The sequence below is a fragment of the Hordeum vulgare genome, chromosome 6H (genome assembly GCF_904849725.1).
Source record: "Hordeum vulgare subsp. vulgare chromosome 6H, MorexV3_pseudomolecules_assembly, whole genome shotgun sequence".
Classification (NCBI taxonomy): Eukaryota; Viridiplantae; Streptophyta; class Magnoliopsida; order Poales; family Poaceae; genus Hordeum; species Hordeum vulgare.
Window position 1 is genome coordinate 39,077,771 of NC_058523.1, and position 22,197 is coordinate 39,099,967.

The following is a 22,197-nucleotide window of genomic DNA, read 5'->3' on the forward strand; positions in this document are numbered from 1 at the left end:
ACAAAGTCCTTAGAAAAATCTGGTGGTAGCAACACAGGTGCGGAAGTCAGGCATCTTTTCATTTCCTGAAAACTATGCTCACACAGTGGTGTCCACTCGAACTTTTTATCCTTCTTGAGGAGTTCAGTTAGAGGCTTTGCAACCTTGGAGAAATTCTCGACAAAGCGGTGACAATAGCTCGCTAGACCAAGAAAACTCCTAACTTGCTTAACCGATTCAGGTTGAGTCCAATCAAGGACAGCTCGAACTCTCTCGGGATTGACAGCAATACCCTTACCAGAGATTACGTGACCTAGATAGGTCACTTCTGGTAACCAAAATTCACATTTAGAAAACTTGGCATAAAGGCGATGCTCTCGTAGTTTCATCAATACCAGCCTTAGATGCTCGGCATGTTCTTGTTCGTTCTTCGAGTAGATGAGAATATCATCGAGGTATACCACGACGAATTTATCCAAATACTCCATGAAGATTGAATTCATCAGACGAGAGAAGGTGGCTCGGGCATTGGTTAACCCGAAGGACATGACGGTGTACTCGTATTGGCCATAACGAGTAACAAAAGCCGTTTTTGGAATGTCCCCGTTCTTGATCTTGATTTGATGGTATCCCAACCTCAAATCCATTTTGGAGAAGACTGAGGATCCAGCGAGCTTATTGTACAGATCGTTGATCCTGGGGAGCGGATACTTGTTCTTTATGGTGACCAGATTAACTGGTCGGTAATATACAACCACCCGATCCGTTTCGTCTTTCTTCTTGACGAAGAGGACGGGGCAAGCCCAAGGAGAAGAGCTAGGACGAATGAAACCTTTATTCAAGGCCTCATCTAGTTGCTTCTTAAGTTCGGCTAGCTCCAGGGGTGCCATCTTATATGGTCTTCTGGCTATTGGGACAGTTCCTGGAACAAGATCTATCACAAACTCTACATCTCTGTCAGGTGGAATTCCTGGCAGTTCCTATGGAAAGACATCCGGAAAGTCACGGACTACCGGAATGTCTTCAAGTTCCGGAAGAGGGTTGGCATTTAAGGAATAGAGTTGGCATTTGGCAACTCGAGTAGAGACATTTACTATCTCACCCGAGGGATGGGTAAGCTGGACATTTCTAGAATGAGTATCAATCTTGGCATAGTGAGCTGACATCCAGTCCATGCCCAAGATGATATTAATATCCGAAGATTTCAAAGCTATCAAAGAGGCTAGAAAAACTAGCCTGTCTACTAGAATTTCATTGTCATAGGTTATCCTAGAGGTTTGCCATTTACTACCATGAGTTTGGACAACCAATGGAATTGGCATATCACAAAAAGACATGTTATGCAATTGTGCATAACTTTCTGAAATGAAGGAATGAGAAGACCCAGTGTCAAAGAGAACAGACGCTGGGTGATGATTAACAAGAAGCGTACCGAGCATGACGTCGGGATCCTCTGCAGCTTCTTCTGCTGAGACATAGTTCACACGGCCACGTGCAGGAGTTGGCTTCACATAGTAAGCTTTTCCCGACTTGCCTTGCCTGACGGACTTTCCGGGTTGCTTGGCACCCACATTTTGAGGACACTCACGGGAATAGTGCCCTGGTTCTCCACACTTGTAGGATATCACTTGGTTGGCACGTGGTGCAGCATTGCTAGCTGGACCACCATAGGTTTTTGCTGGAGGGTTGGCCTGATTCATCTGAGGCGCCACGTAGGATGGCCTTGGAGTGTATCTTGGCGGCAGAGAACTGTTCGGAACCCACAACCTGCGTGTTGGAAACGCGGAACCAGAAGACGAGCCAAAGTCACGGGACTGCTTCCTTGTGGCTTCGAAGTCAGTATGACCAGTCTCGGCACTGATCGCCTTGTTGACCAGGGCTTGAAAGCTTGCACACTCGTTGAGGCACAGATCACGACGAAGCTCAGGGCTCAGACCCTTATGGAATCTTGCTTGCTTCTTGGCGTCAGTAGACACCTCCTCTGTTGCACAGCGGGCGAGATTACCGAACTCGCGGCTATAGGCATCCATAGTCAACTTTCCCTGAGTGAAGGCACATAACTCCTCTCTCTTTCTGTCCATCAGGCCCTCTCGAATATGGTGCACACGAAAGGCTACACTGAAGTCTGCCCATGTGGCTGCTGATTCAGCAGGACGCATCGCTTCAAAGTTCTCCCACCATAGATTGGCGGGTCCTTCTAGGAAATACGCAGCAAAGGTCACCTTGTCGGCCTCAGACACATTCGCAGAGCGAATCTTGCATGAGATGTTGCACAACCAGTCATCAGCGTCGAGGGGATCGACGGAATGATGAAACTTTGGAGGATTCAGCTGCACAAAGTCGTTGACGGACACTGCAGCATTCCTAGGCTGACGAGCCGTATGCTGCTCAATATGTTCTAATAGTCGGTTGGTCTCCCTTCTGTTTCTCTCTGCCTCAAGCATAACTTCCGCCAGAGAGGGCGGGTGAGGCAGGTCTTCCTGCGACACTTGACTACCCTCGCCTTGCTCATGAGCAGGGGCACGGTTCAACCTGGTGAACACCATCCTGACAAACAAACTCATAGCTTAGACCAATATCATATCAATACTAGCTATGGATTAAGAATGTACTGAACACACGGAGTGCGGAAATGAATATCCGAACAGCATGGTAACAAGCAACTACTATATATACACCATGGTTCATACACACCCTTACATAGTTCAGTACAACCTTAACCGAAGAGCAAACTACTGAAATTATGAAACTACTCATGAGAGGCTTACAAGCTTCCTATACATTATTTGTCTAGGCCTCCGGAATTCATTTCACATCAAAGGCATACTTCACAAGTCACGCAGGACTGTGAACGTACAGCTACTACCATACTATCCTTCCGCTCACAGCTCAGGCATCCGCATAGAACATCTCATAGAGATTACCTCCGTGACCTGGAAGCTCAACCTGTTGATCAGGAAACACTCCAGCCTGAGATCCCTGGGATCCATAAGGACACGGATGTGGCCTTGGTCCCCTGACTGGTGGTAAGAGGGGTCCCCGAAGAGGGGTGACTCCTCCTATAGCTGGCCAGTCAACGTGGGCCAGAAGATGGGTCCTAACGGGGTTCAACATCTCGATATCTCCGTACCCTGTCTGGAATACTAGTGCCAGCTGCGTCAAAGCCGTCCACAAACGGGCACGGGTAGCATAAATCTCCATGCGGAGAGCACGAGCATCCCTGTCTCTGTTCTCTAGCATCTCAACAGTGGACTGCAGTAGTGGATCCTCCATAGAAGAATCAAAATAGACTCCACTGAGGTATCCCTCTTCACCAGGCTGAGAGGCCGGAACATAGCAGAACTCTGAATTCTGCAGCAATTGCATGTCTCGCTCTCATAATGGTCAGCATTGAGTAGGCAGCATTTTGTACTGCCATGTCAACAGTGACTCCCAACCCATAGGACCAATGAATTGGCTCCTCAGCTCCAGGGTAGTCTGGAAATACCCTAACAGTGCAGATATACTGGCTCTGGTTGAAGTCTCGGTACTGTTCCTCCACTGTGTACTTGGGGTACCAGCGGTAACCGCACATCGACGTCACCCTGACCAGCATGGCCGTATGACCCGGTACATCAATGCACCTGGTCAGACGTACCACCTGACGCGAAGGACGGCCAGGCATCTGTAAATAGAGAGTAATGCAAAAGCATTAGAGCTCTCAATGCAAAATTGGGCTGCATAACGGCTGTAAATGCTCAAAAACAAATTTTGAGACAACCCAAAATGGAATAGTGTAACCACTCAACTATCAAGTTCAACTCTCTGATCATCAAACTTACTTTTTTTGCTAGGAATGAAATAAACCCAATATCTCTTGACCCGTAGTCCTATAATCTACCGATCGGAAACACGAGCTTAGAAGAAGATGAGTAACCTAGTCCTTAATTCCCGCAGAAAAGACGAGGATGACCAGAATAGAATAACTTGAGAAGAGAACAAAGTCTTACGTTCCCTTCCACAAACAATTCCTTTATATATAACTAAAGCAATTCTAGACTCATCTTCGACCATTTTGGCTTAGTAATCCTACAGTCAGTCAGGATCTGATACTAACGCTGTCGGGACCCCGATCCTAAGTCATAGGAATCCAGCCTGTAACACATCGCATCTCTTTGCGGTCTCACACACGGTTAAATCCACGGCTGCAGCCTTACCTTAGCCGGGACCGTTTGCGTCTTTTGACTCACGTATGCAATAGTGTCGCTAGCATCCCAATGTCAAAGAACCCGGATCGACAAGTCTAGTCACAAACCAAAGTGGCAGTACCGCACAAGGATAGGCATACATGACCCAACAAAGCAGGTGTCGGTCACCTGCGAGTGTAGACGAGTCGTAGCAAGCTACAAGGACTCCATTACATCGCGTGACATTTCCCGAAAGGGGACAGACACAGCAACTAAGAAGGACACATGCCGGTCAACCAACGTGTCCGGAGCAGTAGCGAACTACCAAGGCTCGTTGGATCAGAAAGGGGCATTTCCTTGTAAGGAGTGCTACTAAAGTTCACGACTAGGTAATCGAACCCCATACATATCAAGTACGACACACGTACGCATGGCATACCGATATGTATAGATACATCGATGGCATCACAACATAACCATAAACATACAAGCTTTATTTAAGAGGCTCGGAAGAGCCACACACATAATATTACACATTAAGGGTCTCACGACCCATAATAGCAGTCATTCAGTTACAAGCCAGCGGAAGAGTTTAAAACTGTCTGAGTACAGACAGGTGCAACTAGAAGGCACATGGCCTGACTATACTACAGACCCAACCTAGGGCCAGATCGTAGCTGGGACACCAGCTACTCGTCGTCCTCGATGTCTACGAAGAACCCTCCATTAGGGTCATTAGCAACCTGTGCAACATTTATTAAGCAAACATGAGTACGAAGGTACTCAGCAAGACTTTAGGATAACTAACTACTCATGCAAAGTATCAATAAGGTATTGTGGGGTTTCATGCGGAAAGCCAGCATTTGACTCGTGGCTAGACAACTTGCATTTTTAAACAATTTTGACAACTTGATTTCTCGCACACGAGTCCACTAACACCACAAAAATACACCATCGTGGAATCATTCCGTCTCCATCCGGAATTGCCGTCCACGACACTCACGCTTATCTTGACAATTTTATGAGTAGCCATTGAAGTTATCTATGAACAACATATGTCTCCAAGTAGTCCATATCCGCGGACGCGGCTATTCGAATAGTTCATAACCCTGCAGGGGTGTACTTCGTCACACACGCTCTCGCCACTTATCGCCATGTGCACGTCATGCACCTCGGCAACCTTCAAGCGGAAGCCTAGCGACGGAGTCGGCCACGACCGTTAACCACACTAGTACCTAGTCCAGGTTTATCGCCTATCTGAGAGTAACCCGTACGGAAGTCCGGCCGAGGTTTCCGCCACGGCCTCAAACGATGTGCGCAGGGTTCCCAAGCCCACCATCCGGGTGCCACTTGGTACACCGTGCCACTGCCTACCGCATCACGGCCCACCTCTCAGGTCAGCACCATGCACGGCCTCCAACATGACTATAAACACCAGACACTACTTGCAACTCTTGGACCGAGTACTAAGCGATTAATAAGTCGAGCGGGGTCATATTTCAGGGCCCAGTATGTGGTAGTATCTAGTCTTGGATTACATACACGGAACTCGGTTTCTAAGGACGGTTCCAATGAAACAACTCGCCATGTACTCCTACACAGCCTTTCACCGGTACCTTTACCAAATCAGGTTCAACACACAACCTTTGCTTACCGAACACATTCTCACAATTCTGTTCATCTCCCAGATGACAGACCTTAAACAACTCTAAGCATAGCATGCATAGCAGGATAAGGCACATCATGGCTCAAGCAACTACCAGGTATGCTAGGTTGCAAGGTTCGGCTGTTTACTGTGACAAGGTTAGGTCATGCAGAGGAACTGGGTTCAACTATCTGTTGGAATTATGCCCTAGAGGCAATAATAAATATAGTTATTATTATAATTCCTGTATCAAGATAATCGTTTATTATCCATGCTATAATTGTATTGAATGAAGACTCATTTACATGTGTGGATACATAGACAAAACACCGTCCCTAGCAAGCCTCTAGTTGGCTAGCCAGTTGATCAAAGATAGTCAGTGTCTTCTGATTATGAACAAAGTGTTGTTGCTTGATAACTGGATCACGTCATTAGGAGAATCACGTGATGGACTAGACCCAACCTAATAGACATAGCATGTTGATCGTGTCATTTTGTTCCTACTGTTTTCTGCGTGTCAAGTATTTATTCCTATGACCATGAGATCATATAACTCACTGACACCGGAGGAATGCTTTGTGTGTATCAAACGTCGCAACGTAACTGGGTGACTATAAAGATGCTCTACAGGTATCTCCGAAGGTGTTAGTTGAGTTAGTATGGATCAAGACTGGGATTTGTCACTCCGTGTGACGGAGAGGTATCTCGGGGCCCACTCGGTAATACAACATCACACACAAGCCTTGCAAGCAATGTAACTTAGTGTAAGTTGCGGGATCTTGTATTACGGAACGAGTAAAGAGACTTGGCGGTAAACGAGATTGAAATAGGTATACGGATACTGACGATCGAATCTCGGGCAAGTAACATACCGAAGGACAAAGGGAATGACATACGGGATTATATGAATCCTTGGCACTGAGGTTCAAACGATAAGATCTTCGTAGAATATGTAGGATCCAATATGGGCATCCAGGTCCCGCTATTGGATATTGACCGAGGAGTCTCTCGGGTCATGTCTACATAGTTCTCGAACCCGCAGGGTCTGCACACTTAAGGTTCGACGTTGTTTTATGCGTATTTGAGTTATATGGTTGGTTACCGAATGTTGTTCGGAGTCCCGGATGAAATCATGGATGTCACGAGGGTTTCCGGAATTGTCCGGAAACGAAGATTGATATATAGGATGACCTCATTTGATTACCGGAAGGTTTTCGGAGTTACCGGGAATGTACCGGGAATGATGAATGGGTTCCGGGAGTTCACCGGGGGGGCAACCCACCCCGGGGAAGCCCATAGGCCATGAGGGTGGCACACCAGCCCTTAGTGGGCTGGTGGGGCAGCCCAAAAGGGCCCTATGCGCCTAGGAAAGAAAATCAAAGAGAAAAAAAAAGAGGAGGTGGGAAGGGAAGGAAGGACTCTCACCCACCAAACCAAGTCCAACTCGGTTTGGTGGGGAGCCTTCCCCCTTGGACTCGGCCGACCCCCTTGGGGCTCCTTGAGCCCCAAGGCAAGGTCCCCTCCCTCCCACCTATATATACGGAGGTTTTAGGGCTGATTTGAGACGATTTTTCCACGGCAGCCCGACCACATACCTTCACGGTTTTTCCTCTAGATCGCGTTTCTGCGGAGCTCGGGCGGAGCCCTGCTGAGACAAGGTCATCACCAACCTCCGGAGCGCCGTCACGCTGCCAGAGAACTCTTCTACCTCTCCGTCTCTCTTGCTGGATCAAGAAGGCCGAGATCATCGTCGAGCTGTACGTGTGCTGAACGCGGAGGTGCCGTCCGTTCGGTACTAGATCGTGGGACTGATCGCGGGATTGTTCGCGGGGCGGATCGAGGAACGTGAGGACGTTCCACTACATCAACCGCGTTCACTAACGCTTCTGCTGTACGGTCTACAAGGGTACGTAGATCACTCATCCCCTCTCGTAGATGGACATCACCATGATAGGTCTTCGTGCGCGTAGGAAATTTTTTGTTTCCCATGCGACGTTCCCCAACACTATCGTCGAAAAAGCAGTTGAAGCATTTGAACCTAATGCAATAAGTAAGTGCAGGAGCAAGAACATGGGATTTATCGGGATGATCAAAATGGTTGCTTGCCTTGTTGCTCAGAGGAGTGACAATATCCGTCAGACGGATATTCGGTGGAATCCGGGGGAGCGAAGCCTACCGAAAGGAATGACAACAATCAATGACAAACATATGCAATCAAGATGATGCATGAGCATGGCATGAGAATGCAAGGTGATATACTATTATAACTAACATGTATTAGGTTTGAAGTTGATTTGAATCACATTCAAATATCACTTCAAACGAGGTATTCTCGGATACCGTTTTAATTGATTCGACCTGATGCTCAGATCAACTTGATGTTAACATGCATGGGATGACATGTTAAGTTGCTGGTTTGTAATTAGAACAGTGTTTGATCATGTCATTCATAAAGAAATTTAAATATTTTCCATATTCCAATTATAAAGTATTTATAAGAATTGACTTATTCATTAATCCACATGTTTGGGTTCTGTAACTTTTTCAAACATGATTCAAAATAGCGTATTCAGATTCCTTGAATTTTTCTGATACTTTTTCATATATAAATTATTTTCATTGGAGTTACAAATTAATTTCTATGAATTTTTGAAGTTTTAAACATTTCTGGAATTATTCTTATACTGGAAAAATCCCTTTATTGTGTCAGCCTGACATCAGCAGGTCAGCTGACCTGTTCAGGTCAAACCTGATAGGGGGGACCCACTGGTCAGCCTCTCTGTGGTTAATCCCGCGCTGACCAGCCCCTTAACTGAGTTGACTTGGCCTTGGGCCCACAGTCAGCGAGAGATTAAGCAGTTAAACTGCTGGATTAGGTTGGCCACGTCGGCCCCCACCGGAATATGGCCGGCGGCGACCACGGGCGCGGCGGAGGGCTCCCGGAGAGAGCCAAATGACGTTATGGCCGTCGGTTTTGGGCGCAGAATAGAGCTACAGGCAGCTAGTGAAACGCCGCATCTAAAGGGGGTGGAGCTGGACCCGGTGGTCACCGGAATCCTTGCCGGCGATGAGGTCAGCGGCGGCTGCGGCTCGGGCATCGACAAAAGTGCCGATGCAGGGGGCTAGCAAGATGGGACAGAGGCCCTACGCCATCTACAGAGCTCGAGGAGCTCATTCCTGAGCTCGGCCTCGCGAGCTGAATACCACAACGACGGCTATGACATGGCCGGCGAGGAGGTCCTTCGGGCTCCGGCGGCTAACATGGTTAAAGGAGGGGGAAGGCCTCGGGAAGAGGGGGAACAGGAAGAGGAGCTCACGGCGGATCTTGTGAGGCTGCCGGCAGGGTCGGGGAGGACCGGGAGACGACGGATCGACGGCGACCGGAGCTTCGGGGAGAGAGAGATCCGAGAGGGGAAAAGGTGATCGAGGCTTAGGGGAGAGGATAGAGCAGCGGGGAGGAGGATAAGAAGGCGCAGGCGTCGCGCCGGCGCTCCTGGAGGCCTCCAGCAGCGGGCAGGTAGGCAGGAGGTGGCCGACTCGGCCGCCGTGCTCATCTTCTCCCCTGCCTACTGGCAGGAGGAGGAAGATGACCGGGGAGCCCCTGGTGGGCTGGGCCGGCGACAGGTAAGGTTTTTCTTTTTTTTCTTTCTCTTTTCTTTTCTGTTTTGTTTCTGTTTGACAACTATTTATTTCAGCTCCCAAAATAGTTTGTAAAAACTATTTTCAACACACCAAAATATTAGTTGGAAAGTATCCAATCATTCCTAAAGTTTTCAACATTTTTGAAAACTTAAAGTTTCTGATTTCAAATTTAAAACTTGAGAACAGTAGCTTTTTGCATTAATTTAAAATGCTTATAGTGTCAAGAAAAAGGTTTTCTTCATTTATTATATACTTTCATGATTTATCAGAAAGTTTGAACTTTTCTTGAGGTCATTTTGGGTTCATTGATTTTAACTAGTTTGAGATTTTCTTTATTTAAAGAAGTGGCTAGGGTTTTGAGTTTTCCTTCACCACTTACTTTATTCTTGTTAAAATTTTCCTAGATGCAATGCAAAGAAAACATGAGCACAAAGCTAACTTGCTTAAAGTGTCAGGGATGTGACATGATGTTTCCATTGATGTCTATGCCATGCTTGATCATTGCCACGGTACACTACCGAAGGCATTCCATATAGAGTCATTGTTGCTCTAAGTTTTGAGTTGAAAGTGTGATGATCATCATTAATGGAACATTGTCCCATGTGAGGAAATAAAAGAGTCCAAAGAAGCCCACCAAAAAAAAGAGGCCAAAGAGCCCACCAAAAAAATGAAAGAAAAAGAGAGAAGGGACAATGCTACCACTTTTTCCACACTTGTGCATATTAAGCCCCATGATCTTCAGGATTGAGAGTCTCTCGTTTTGTCACCACCATATAGCTAGTGGGAAATTTTCATTATATAACTTGGCTTGTATATTCCAATGATAGGCTTCCTCAAAATTGCCTTAGGTCTTCTTGAGCAAGCAAGTTGGATGCATACCCACTAGTGCATCATTTTTATGGCAATCCCTACTCATTCACATTGATATCTATTGATGAGCATCTCCACAGCTCATTGATATGCGTAGTTAATGTGACTATCTTCTCCTTTTTTTGTCTTGCAACCATCCCCCACAATCCACTCCATCTATAGTGCTATAACCATGGCTCACGCTCATGTATTGCGTGAGAGTTGAAAAGGTTTGAGAAAGTAAAGGTGTGAAACAATTACTTGGCCAATACCGGGGTTGTGCATGATTTAAATTCGTTGTGCAATGATGATAGAGCATAGCTAGACTATATGCTTTTTTAGGGATAACTTTCTTTTGGCCTTGTTATTTTGAAAGTTCATGATTACCTTACTAGTTTGCTTGAGTTATTATTGTCTCCACGTCAATAGCAAACTATTGTTTTGAATCAAATGGATCAGAACATTCACGTCACATAAGAGGAGTTACAAAGGCATCTATGCTAGGTAGCATGAAAGCATCAAAAATTCATTCTTTATCACTTGCCTACTCGAGGACGAGCATGAGTTAAGCTTAGGGATGGTTGATACGTCTCAAACGCATCTATAATTTTTGATGGTTTCACGCTGTTATCTTGTCATCTTTGGATGTTTTATGTACCTATTATAACTTTTTTGGGACTAACTTATTAATTCAGTGCCAAGTGCCAGTTCCTGTTTTTCTGTGTTTTTGGCTCTTTTCAGATCTGATTTTGGAATGGAGTCCAAACGGAATAAAATCCCCGAAATGATTTTTTTCCCGAACGAAAGAAGATAAGGGGGCCTATGGGCCAAGCCAGGAGGGCTCCTTGGAGCCCACAAGCCCCCACTCCGCCACCAGGGGGAGCCAACGGTGGCAGGGCTTGTGGCCTCCCTGGCCGCCCCCTGACGTAGATCTTTGGCCTATATATTCCCTAAAATACAGCAAAAAATCAGGGGAGCCTCGAAAATACTTTTCTGTCGCCGCAAGTTTCCGTTTCCGCGAGATCTTATCTGGAGACCCTTCCCGGCGCCCTGCCGGAGGGGACTTTGGAGTTGGAGGGCTTCATCATCATCATCATCGCCCCTCCAATGACTCGTGAGTGGTTCACTTCAGACCTACGGGTCCGTAGTTAGTAGCTAGATGGCTTCTTCTCTCTCTTGGATCTTCAATACAAAGTTCTCCATGATCTTCATGGAGATCTATTCGATGTAATCTTCTTTGGCGGTGTGTTTGTCGAGATCCGATGAATTGTGGATTTGTGATCAGATTATCTATGATATATATTTGAGTCTTTGATGATTTCTTATATGCATGATTTGATATCCTTGTAAGTCTCTCCGAGTCTTGGATTTTATTTGGCCAACTAGATCGATGATTATTGCAATGGGAGAAGTGATTGGTTTTGGGTTCTACCATGTGGTGACCTTTCCCAGTGACAGTAGGGGCAGCAAGGCACACATTAAGTAGTTGCCATCAAGGGTAACAAGATGGGCTCTGTCGTTGATATCAGATTGTCCATCTACATCATGTCATCTTTCTTAAGGCGTTACTCTGTTCTTTTGGACTTAATACACTAGATGCATGCTGGATAGCGGTCGACGTGTGGAGTAATAGTAGTAGATGCAGAAAGTATCGGTCTACTTGTTTTGGATGTGATGCCTATAGATATAATCATTGCCATAGATATCGTCACGACTTTGTGCGGTCCTATCAATTGCTCGTCAGTAATTTTTTCAACCACCGTCTACTTGCTTTCATGAGAGAAGCCACTAGTAAACACTACGACCCCCGGGTCTATTCACATCCATCGTTTACACCTCCGCTTTTACTTTGCTTTGTTACTTTGTTTCTTTCAGTTCTCACTTGGCAAACAATCTATAAGGGATTGACAACCCCTTCATAGTGTTGGGAGAAAGCTTTTTGTGTTTGTGCACGAACTTGTGATACTCCTCCACTGGATTGATACCTTTGTTCTTAAACTGAGGGAAATACTTACCACCGCTGTGCTACATCACCCTTTCCGCTTCGAGGGAACACCAACACAAGGCTCCAAGGCCACGGGGGAAATCCTTTGCATATTTGCCTAGGAAGTCCCTTAAGGCGTAGCCGCAGGAGAAGGATTCGTGGTGCCGTCGACACGACTATTCCTAGCGCCGTTACCAGGGAAGCAGAGCTAACATCAGGCACACCGGGATCACCTAGTTTCTTAGGAGTTCCACCCTTGAAGGTATGATTAGCAAGCATGGTGGAAATCTCAACCTCAGGTATCCTCCTCTTATTAGTCACAATATCCTTCATGTACTTAGCATACGGAGACATTTTGAGCATATCTGTCAAATGCATTTGCAGAAAGACAGGTCTGATCATTTCAACGAATTGCTCAAAATCCTCATCATCCTTTTTCTTTGATGGTTTGGGAGGAAAGGGCATGGGTTTGTGAACCCATGGTTCCCTTTCTATACCATGCTTCCTAGCAGCAAAGTCATTCTTATCGTATCTCTTATTCTTAGGCTGTGGGTTATCAAGACCAACAGGTTCAATCTCCACATCCTTATCATTGCTAGGTTGAGCATCTTCATGAACATCACTATTGATATTATCATTAGGCTCATGTTCATCACCAGATTGTGTTTCAGCATCAGAAACAGAGGCACCGTTTGGACTCTCAGGCGTAGCAGCAACATGGTTGCTAGCGTGCACATCCCTATCATCTTTCTGCTTTTTTCTAGGATGACTAGGTGCATCAGTGCTAACTCCTTGAGAATCTTGTTCAATTCTCTTCGGATGACCCTCAGGATACAAAGGTTGCTGGGTCATTCTACCGCCTCTAGTAACGACTCTTACAAAATTATCATTCAACTCATTGAGCAAGTCATTCTGAGCTTTAAGTACTTGTTCTACCTGAGTAGTAACCATAGAGGCATGTTTACTCAGAATCTTAAGATCATTGACATTTCTGTCCACACAAGCACTTAAATGACTAAGCATACATGCATTCTATTCCAATTGTCTGCTAACATAATCATTGAAACTTTGTTGTTTGGCAACAAAGTTATGAAATTCATCCAGGCATAAGCTAGCAGGTTTATCAAAAGGAATATCACTCTCATCAAACCTATGCAGAGAATTTACTTCTACTACCTGTATCGGGTTATCAAGACCATGGATCTCTTCGATAGGTGGTAGATTTTTGATATGTTCAAATTTAATGCCTTTCTCTCGCATAGATTTCTTGGCTTCTTGCATATCTTCAGGACTGAGGAATAGAATACCTCTTTTCTTCGGAGTTGTCTTAGGAGGTGGTTCAGGAATAGTCCAAGCATTCTCATTGCACAAGATGTTATTTAGTAGAATGTCAGCTTGTTCTACAGTTCGTTCCCTAAAAACACAAATGACACAACTATCTAGGTGGTCTTTGGAAGCATCAGTAAGTCCATTATAGAAGATATCAAGTATTTCATTCTTCTCAAGAGGGTGATCAGGCAAAGCATTCAGTAGCTGGATGAGCCTCCCCCAAGCTTGTGGGAGACTCTCTTCTTCAGCTTGAGCAAAGTTGTATATTTCCTGCAAGGCAGCTTGCTTCTTATGGGCAGGGAAATATTTTTCAAAGAAGTAGTAGACCATATCCTGGGAGCTACGCACACAACCAGGAGCAAGAGAAGTGAACCAAGTATAAGCATCATCCTTTAGCGAGAAAGGAAACAACTTGAGGATATAGTAGTAGCGGATGTTTTCCTCACTAGTGAATAGAGTGGCTATATCGTGCAGTTTGGTAAGATGGACTACAACTGTTTCAGACTCGTAACCGTGAAAAGGATCAGATTTGACCAGAGTGATTAACTCAGGGTCGACAGAGAATTCATAATCCTTATCGGTCACAAAGATAGGCGAAGTAGCAAACTTTGGGTCGTATTTCATCCTAGCGTTCAGAGATTTTTCTTTCCACTTTAGCAGTAATTTCTCAACATCATAGCTATCCTTACATGCAAGAAAATCGTTAGCTATCTCTCCCTCCATAACATAGCACTCAGGCATAACAGGCAATTCAGGCATACTAGCAGGTTCTACTTCAATAGTATTAGAAGTTTCAGAAGTATCATCACATCTAGCAGCAACTCTAGCAATTTGTGCTTCAAGCATAGCCTCATCAGGCAAAGCAGTATCAAGCATAGCATCATCAGGCAAAGCAGTATCAAGCATGGCATCATCAGGCATAGCATCATCATAAGCATCATGGGCTGCAGAAGTAGCATCATCAAGCACATGCGACATATCAAGATTTCTAGCAGGAGGTGATGTCGCAAACTTACTCATAACTGAAGTGAATCAAGTGCAGAGCTAGATGGCAGTTCCTTACCTGTCCTCGTGGCTGAGGGCAAGATTTCAGTTCTTGGATCTTTAGGATTCCTCATAGTGATCAGCAGACGTCAATCCCAAGTGACTCAGAGAATATAGTTGTGCCTCCCCGGCCACGGTGCGAGAAAAATGTCTTGATGACCCACAAGTATAGGGGACCGCAACCATTTTTGAGGGTAGAGTATTCAACTCAAATTTATTGATTTGACTCAAGGGGAAGCGAAAGAATATTCTCAAGTATTAGCAGCTGAGTTGTCAATTCAACCACACCTGAACGATTAGTATCTGCAAGCAAAGTATCAGTAGCAAAGTGGTACGATAGCAACGGTGCCAGAAAAGGGTTTGTTGATGGCAGCCTATCCCTGACTTGTTGTATCAATGGCGCCAGAAAAAGGTCTTACAGCAGGTAGCAGCAGAGTAACAAGTAACAGCAGTAGTGACAGCAGTAGCAAGTAACAGCAGTAGTGACAGTAGTAGCAAGTAACAGCAGTAGCGACAAAGTAACATAGCAAGGACCAGTAGTAAAAGACTCGTAGGCATTGGATCCGTGATGGATGATTATGCCGTATGTGATTCATCATGTAACAGCTATAACACGGAGAGATAAGTAACTAGCTCCTGTTCGTCAATCTAATGTAGGCATGTATTTCGTATGTAGTCATACGTGCTTCGGAAAAAGAACTTGCTTGACATCTATTATCCATCCCTCCCGTGGCAGCGGGGTCCTAATGGAAATTACGGGATATTAAGGTTCTCCTTTTAATAAAGAACCGGACCAATGCATTAACACTTGGTGAATACATGAACTCCTCATACTATGGTCATCTACGGGAGTGGTTCCGGCTATTGTCACTCTAGGGTTGCCGGGTAATAACACATAGTAGGTGACTACAACTTGCAAGATAGGATCTAAAACACACATATATTGGCGACAACATAATAGTTTCAGATCTGAAATCATGGCAATCGGGCCCTAGTGACAAGCATTAAGCATGGGAAAGTAGTAGCAACCTAGTATCCACTATGTTCTGAGATCGATGTTGCTACTACTTTGCCATGCTTAATGCTTGTCATTAGGGCCCGATTGCCATGATTTCAGATCTGAAACTATTATATTGTCGCCAATATATGTGTGTTTTAGATCCTATCTTGCAAGTTGTGGTCACCTACTATGTGTTATTACCCGGCAACCCTAGAGTGACAATAGCCGGAACCACTCCCGGAGATGACCATAGTACGAGGAGTTCATGTATTCACCAAGTGTTAATGCATTGGTCCGGTTCTTTATTAAAAGGAGAACCCTAATATCCCGTAATTTCCATTAGGACCCCGCTGCCACGGGAGGGATGTGTTGGAATTATGCCCTAGAGGCAATAATAAATATAGTTATTATTATAATTCCTGTATCAAGATAATCGTTTATTATCCATGCTATAATTGTATTGAATGAAGACTCATTTACATGTGTGGATACATAGACAAAACACCGTCCCTAGCAAGCCTCTAGTTGGCTAGCCAGTTGATCAAAGATAGTCAGTGTCTTCTGATTATGAACAAAGTGTTGTTGCTTGATAACTGGATCACGTCATTAGGAGAATCACGTGATGGACTAGACCCAAACTAATAGACGTAGCATGTTGATCGTGTCATTTTGTTGCTACCGTTTTCTGCGTGTCAAGTATTTATTCCTATGACCATGAGATCATATAACTCACTGACACCGGAGGAATACTTTGTGTGTATCAAACGTCGCAACGTAACTGGGTGACTATAAAGATGCTCTACAGGTATCTCCGAAGGTGTTAGTTGAGTTAGTATGGATCAAGACTGGGATTTGTCACTCCGTGTGACGGAGAAGTATCTCGGGGCCCACTCGGTAATACAACATCACACACAAGCCTTGCAAGCAATGTGACTTAGTGTAAGTTGCAGGATCTTGTATTACAGAACGAATAAAGAGACTTGCCGGTAAACGAGATTGAAATAGGTATGCGGATACTAACGATCGAATCTCGGGCAAATAACATACCGAAGGACAAAGGGAATGACATACGGGATTATATGAATCCTTGGCACTGAGGTTCAAACGATAAGATCTTCGTAGAATATGTAGGATCCAATATGGGCATCCAGGTCCCGCTATTGGATATTTACCGAGGAGTCTCTCGGGTCATGTCTACATAGTTCTCGAACCCGCAGGGTCTGCACACTTAAGGTTCGACGTTGTTTTATGCGTATTTGAGTTATATGGTTGGTTATCGAATGTTGTTCGGAGTCCCAGATGAGATCACAGACGTCACGAGGGTTTCCGGAATGGTCCGGAAACAAAGATTGATATATAGGATGACCTCATTTGATTACCGGAAGGTTTTCGGAGTTACCGGGAATGTACCGGCAATGACGAATGGGTTCCGGGAGTTCACCGGGGGGGGGGGGGGGGGGCAACCCACCCCGGGGTAGCCCATAGGCCTTGAGGGTGGCGCACCAGCCCTTAGTGGGCTGGTGGGAGAGCCCAAAAGGGCCCTATGCGCCTAGGAAAGAAAATAAAAGAGAAAAGAAAAGAAGAGGAGGTGGGAAGGGAAGGAAGGACTCCCACCCACCAAACCAAGTCCAACTCGGTATGGGGGGGAGCCTTCCCCCTTGGACTCGGCCGACCCCCTTGGGGCTCCTTGAGCCCCAAGGCAAGGTCCCCTCCCTCCCACCTATATATACGGAGGTTTTAGGGCTGATGTGAGACGACTTTTCCACGGCAGCCCGACCACATACCTCCACGGTTTTTCCTCTAGATCGCGTTTCTGCGGAGCTCGGGCGGAGCCCTGCTGAGACAAGGTCATCACCAACCTCCGGAGCGCCGTCACGCTGCCGGAGAACTCTTCTACCTCTCCGTCTCTCTTGCTGGATAAATAAGGCCGAGATCATCGTCGAGCTGTACGTGTGCTGAACGCGGAGGTGCCGTCCGTTCGGTACTAGATCGTGGGACTGATCGCGGGATTGTTCGCGGGGCGGATCGAGGGACGTGAGGACGTTCCACTACATCAACCGCGTTCACTAACGCTTCTGCTGTACGATCTACAAGGGTACGTAGATCACTCATCCCCTCTCGTAGATGGACATCACCATGATAGGTCTTCGTGCGCGTAGGAAATTTTTTGTTTCCCATGCGACGTTCCCCAACAGTGGCATCATGAGCTAGGTTCATGCGTAGATGTCTTCTCGAGTAGAACACAAAAGTTTTTGTGGGCGGTGATGTGCGTTTTTCTGCCCTCCTTAGTCTTTTCTTGATTCCGCGGTATTGTTGGATTGAAGCGGCTTGGACCGACATTACTCGTACGCTTACGAGAGACTGGTTTCATCGCTACGACTAACCCCGTTGCTCAAAGATGACTGGTAAGTGTCAGTTTCTCCAACTTTAGTTGAATCGGATTTGACCGAGGAGGTCCTTGGATGAGGTTAAATAGCAACTCATATATCTCCGTTGTGGTGTTGGCGTAAGTAAGATGCGATCGTACTAGATACCCATGGTCACCACGTAAAACATGCAACAACAAAATTAGAGGACGTCTAACTTGTTTTTGCAGGGTATGCTTGTGATGTGATATGGCCAACGATGTGATGTGATATATTGGATGTATGAAATGATCATGTTGTAATAGAAAATATCGACTTGCACGTCGATGGTACGGCAACCGGCAGGAGCCATAGGGTTGTCTTTATACTAACGTTTGTGCTTGCAGATGCGTTTACTATTTTGCTAGGATGTAGCTTTATTAGTAATAGCATGAGTAGCACGACAACCCCGATGGCAACACGTTGATGGAGATCATGGTGTGGCGCCGGTGACAAGAAGATCGTGCCGGTGCTTTGGTGATGGAGATCAAGAAGCACGTGATTATGGCCATATCATGTCACTTATGAATTGCATGTGATGTTAATTCTTTTATGCACCTTATTTTGCTTAGAACGACGGTAGCATTATGAGGTGATCTCTCACTAAAATTTCAAGACGAAATTGTGTTCTCCCCGACTATGCACCGTTGCTACAGTTCGTCTTTTCGAGACACCACGTGATGATTGGGTGTGATAGACTCAACGTTCACATACAACGGGTGCAAAAGAGTTGCGCACGCGGAACACTCGGGTTAAGCTTGACGAGCCTAGCATGTGCAGACATGGCCTCGGAACACATGAGACCGAAAGGTCGATCATGAATCATATAGATGATATGATTAGCATAGGGATGCTTACCACTGAAACTATACTCAACTCACGTGATGATCGGACTTGAGCTAGTGTAAGTGGATCATGAACCACTCAAATGACTAGAGAGATGTACTTTTTGAGTGGGAGTTTAGCAAATAATTTGATTAAGTTAAACTCTAATTATCTTGAACATAGTCTAAGTCCACTTTGAATATATTTGTGTTGTAGATCCTGGCTCACGCGACAGTCACCCTGAATTTTAATACATTCCTAGAGAAAGCTAAGTTGAAAGATGATGGATGCAACTTTGTAGACTGGGCTCGTAATCTTAAGCTAATCTTACAAGCTGGGAAGAAGGATTATGTCCTTAATGCTGCGCTAGGAGATGGACCACCCGCTACGGCTGATCAGGATGTTAAGAATGCTTGGTTAGCACGTAAGGAGGACTACTCAGTAGTTCAATGTGCAGTTTTGTATGGCTTAGAACCGGGACTTCAACGTCGCTTTGAGCGTCATGGAGCATTTGAGATGTTCCAGGAGTTGAAGTTCATCTTTCAGAAGAACGCCCGGATCGAGAGGTATGAGACCTCCGATAAATTCTATGCTTGCAAAGTGGAGGAGAACTCGTCTGTCAGTGAACATGTGCTCAAAATGTCTGGGTACTCAAACCGTCTAGCTGAGCTGGGGATTGAACTCCCGCAAGAGGCTATCACTGACAGAATCCTTCAATCACTGCCGCCAAGCTATAAAGGCTTTGTGTTGAACTACAACATGCAAGGGATGAACAAGTCACCCGACGAGTTGTTTGCGATAATGAAAGTCGCAGAGTCTAAACTTCGTAAAGAACATCAAGTGTTGATGGTGAATAAGACCACTAGTTTCAAGAGAAACGGCAAAGGCAAGAAGGTTAATTCAAAGAAGAGCGGCAAGCCTGTTGCCAATCAGACGAAGAAACCCAAAGCTGGACCTAAGCCTGAAATAGAGTGCTACTATTGCAAGGGTATGGGTCACTCGAAGCGCAACTGCCCCAAGTATCTGGCTGATAAGAAGGCGGCCAAAGAAAAATCAGGTATATTTGATATACATGTTATTGATGTGTACTTAACCGGCTCTGGTAGTAGTGCCTGGGTATTCGATACCGGTTCTCTTGCTCATATTTGCAACTCGAAACAGGAACTGCGGAATAGACGAAAGCTGTCGAAAGATGAAGTGACGATGCGCGTAGGAAATGGTTCCAAGGTTGATGCAATCGCCGTCGGCACAGTTTCACTTCAGTTACCATCAGGATTAGTGATGAACTTAAATCATTGTTATTTAGTGCCTGCGTTGAGCATGAACATTATATCTGGATCTTGTTTAATGCGAGACGGTTACTCTTTTAAGTCAGAGAATAATGGTTGTTCTATTTCTATGAGTAACATCTTTTATGGTCATGCACCTAATGTGAGAGGATTATTCATTTGAATCTTGATAGCGATACACATATACATAACATTGAGAACCAAAAGAGTTAGAGTTAACAATGATAGCGCCATAATTTTGTGCCACTGCCGCTTAGGTCATATTGGTGTAAAGGGCATGAAGAAACTCCATGCTCATGGACTTTTGGAGTCACTTGACTTTGATTCACTTGACACGTGCAAACCATGCCTCATGGGCAAGATGACTAAGACTCCATTCTCCGGAACTATGGAGCGTGCAAGTGACTTGTTGGAAATCATACATACCGATGTGTGTGGTCCGATGAGCGCAGAGGCACGCGGCGGATATCGTTATTTTCTCACCTTCACTGACGATTTGAGTAGATATGGTTATGTCTACTTGATGAAGCACAAGTCTGAAACATTTGAAAAGTTCAAGCAATCTCAGAGTGAAGTGGAAAATCATCGTAACAAGAAGATCAAGTTCCTACGGTCTGATCGTGGGGGTGAATATCTGAGTTTCGAGTTTGGTGCTCACTTAAGACAATGTGGAATTGTTTCACAGGTGACACCGCCTGGAACACCACAGCGTAATGGTGTGTCCGAACGTCGTAATCGTACTTTATTAGAGATGGTGCGATCTATGATGTCTCTTACCGATTTGCCGTTATCTTTTTGGGGTTATGCATTAGAAACAGCTGCATTCACTTTAAATAGGGCACCATCAAAATCCGTTGAGACGACACCATACGAACTGTGGTATGGCAAAAGGCCAAAGTTGTCGTTTCTTAAAGTTTGGGGATGTGATGCTTATGTCAAAAATCTTCAGCCTGAAAAGCTGGAACCCAAAGCGGAAAAGTGCGTCTTCATAGGTTACCCAAAAGAAACAGTTGGGTACACCTTCTATCTCAAATCCGAGGGCAAAGTGTTTGTTGCTAAAAACGGAGCTTTTCTCGAGAAGGAGTTTCTCTCGAGAGAATTGAGTGGGGGGAAGATAGAACTTGAGGAGGTTGTCGAACCTCTCATCCCTCTGGATGGTGGCGCAGGGCAAGGGGAAACCTTTGTTATTGCGACGCCGGTTGAGGAGGAAGTTAATGATGATGATCATGAAACTCCGGTTCAAGTTTCTGTCGAACCACGCAGGTCGACGAGATCACGTGCTGCTCCAGAGTGGTACGGTAATCCCGTCTTATCAATCATGTTGTTAGACAACAATGAACCTGCAAATTATGAAGAAGCAATGGTGGGCCCAGATTCCAACAAATGGCTAGAAGCCATGAAGTCCGAGATAGGATCCACGTATGAGAACAAAGTGTGGACTTTGGAAGTACTACCTGAGGGCCGCAAGGCTATTCAGAACAAATGGATCTTTAAGAGGAAGACGGACGCAGACGGCAATGTGACCGTTTATAAAGCTCGACTTGTGGCAAAGGGTTTTTCACAAGTTCAAGGAGTTGACTACGATGAGACATTCTCACCCGTAGCGATGCTTAAGTCCGTCAGAATCATGTTAGCAATAGCTGCATTTTTCGATTATGAAATCTAGCAGATGGATGTCAAAACGGGTTCCTTAACGGTTTCCTTAAGGAAGAATTGTATATGATACAACCCGAAGGTTTTGTCGATCCTAAGAATGCTAACAAGGTGTGCAAGCTCCAGCAATCCATTTATGGACTGGTGCAAGCATCTCGGAGTTGGAACAAACGCTTTGATGAGGTGATCAAAGCATTTGGGTTTATACAAGTGGTTGGAGAATCTTGTATTTACAAGAAAGTGAGTGGGAGCTCTCTGGCGTTTCTAATATTATATGTGGATGACATATTGCTGATTGGAAACAACGTGGAGTTTTTGGAGAGCATAAAGGATTACTTGAATAAAAGTTTCTCTATGAAGGACCTAGGAGAAGCTGCTTACATTCTA